The sequence below is a fragment of the Ambystoma mexicanum genome, chromosome 6q (assembly GCF_040938575.1).
Source record: "Ambystoma mexicanum isolate Mex_15411 chromosome 6q, UKY_AmexF1_1, whole genome shotgun sequence".
NCBI lineage: Eukaryota > Metazoa > Chordata > Amphibia > Caudata > Ambystomatidae > Ambystoma > Ambystoma mexicanum.
The window spans coordinates 851,354,596-851,356,552 of NC_090937.1; the positions used below are offsets into that span (position 1 = coordinate 851,354,596).

General features: G+C 52.2%; 1 pseudogene; it reads left to right on the plus strand.

Moving 5' to 3' along the window:
• Positions 1-1,312: 1,312 nt before the first annotated feature.
• On the plus strand, positions 1,313-1,448 carry LOC138517140 (small nucleolar RNA SNORA26; annotated as a pseudogene).
• Positions 1,449-1,957: the final 509 nt, after the last annotated feature.

Below are 1,957 nucleotides of genomic sequence, written 5' to 3' on the forward strand. Positions count from 1 at the left end.
TGAGCCACCTGCAGGGGCCGTGGAGGGTGTAGAGGGATCACCTGGGAGGACCCACACGTGCAATTCACGTGTGGTGCTCCCCGCGCACCCCTGTAATACACGTACCCTGATGGAATCGCGTGTGGAACTTCCCGCGCACCCCTGAAATGCGCGTACCCTGCTCGCACGGGCCCAATCGCGTGTGGAACTTCCCGCGCACCCCTGAAATACAGGTACCCTGATGGAATCGCGTGTGGAACTTCCCGCGCACCCCTGGAATACACGTACCCTGCTGATGTCGCGTGTGAAACTTCCCCCGCACCACAAAATACACGTACCCTGATGAAATTGCGTGTGGAACTTCCTGCGCACCCCTGAAATACACGTGCCCTGCTGATGTCGCGTGTGAAACTTCCCCCGCACCCCAAAATACACGTACCATGATGAAATCGCGTGTGGAAATTCCCCCGCACCCCTGAAATACACGTACCCTGCTGCAATCGCGTGTGGCACTTCCCGCGCACCCCTGAGATACGCGTACCATGCTCGCACGGGCCCAATCGCATGTGGAATTTCCTGCGCACCCCTGAAATACACGTACCCTGCTGAAATCGCGTGTGGCACTTCCCGCGCACCCCTGAGATACGCATACCCAGCTCGCACGGGCCCAATCGCGTGTGGAAATTCCCGCGCACCCCTGAAATACACGTACCCTGCTGAAATCACGTGTGAAACTTGCCCCGCACCCCGAAATACACGTACCCTGCTGAAATTGCGTGTGGCACTTCCCGCGCACCCCTGAAATACGCGTACCCTGCTCGCACGGGGCTAATCGCGTGAGGTACTTCCCGCGCACCCCAGTGATACACGTAGCCCGCTTGCCGTGCTGGTACAGGGTTAGCGCAGCCCTTTGCGCTGAATTGGGTATATTGATGGCTTTTCCCTGCGCGAGAGGCGTTCTTGGGGGCGTAACTGGCGATGCTGCAGGGTCGCTGCGCCACTGTGCGCCACGGCTGGTTTTGGTGGCTGGAATCCATGAATACGCTGTGCGCGGAAATGGATTTTAGCGCACGCGGCTGGCGCAGGGATTCGCACGCGCACACTGTGCGCTAGCCGCGTGCACCACTTGTGCGCTGAATTCTATGAATTACCCCCTTGGTCTCTTGGATCAGTGCTCACATGTTGTTTGTGCGCCTCTGGCGTATTTAAAGGGTTCGTGTTAGTGGCAACTGGCATGCAAACCTTTGTCATGGTAATACAAAATGCTTGAAACGCTCCTCAACCGTGGTTGCTTTTAAGACGCGTGAACTAACTTTTTTTTTTTAAACTTTAAGTCCCCTTTTAAATGTTCACTCTTAGCCCACCATGCTTTGTAGTGGCCAACAGGGGGGGGGGGGTAGAACATTTCTCACTAAAACCTGGAGCAGAGCTGATCCACTCTGTGTCTGATCCTGTCTTGAGACACAACCCTTTCACTTGTCGGACCTGATTCTCAAAATCTGCGGAATGTTGTTTTTCATTGCTACTCTATGCATATTCCACAAGCATGACGTTGTGGGTCTGTAGCATACTGGAAGGGTCTAAACCAATTGAGCTCATTTATGTTCAGTGTTTTCCTTTGACACATAAACCGGCCGTGTTTGATTCTTTGTATTCGACTTCCGTCTGTTGCTTTTGTAATTTAAATATAACTTTTTTTTTGACACAAACTATCCTACTTGTGTCCGTTCGTTCTTTTCCCAAACTGCTGTCAGTTGGCTCCTTTTGTATATATAAAAAAAAAATCTTTGTGCGTGGGGGAGTGGGTTAATAAATGTCTGGACCACTGACTTGCTGAACAGTTTCCGTTGGTGTTCTAAAATTTGCTTGGAGCAATTTCTCCTTTTTTGTGCCCCGCCCCCGAACCACCCTCACTGGTCCCGTTCAAGCTTTTCCCCATTTATTAAAGCTTCTCATGCTTTGAAATGGCAAACACAGA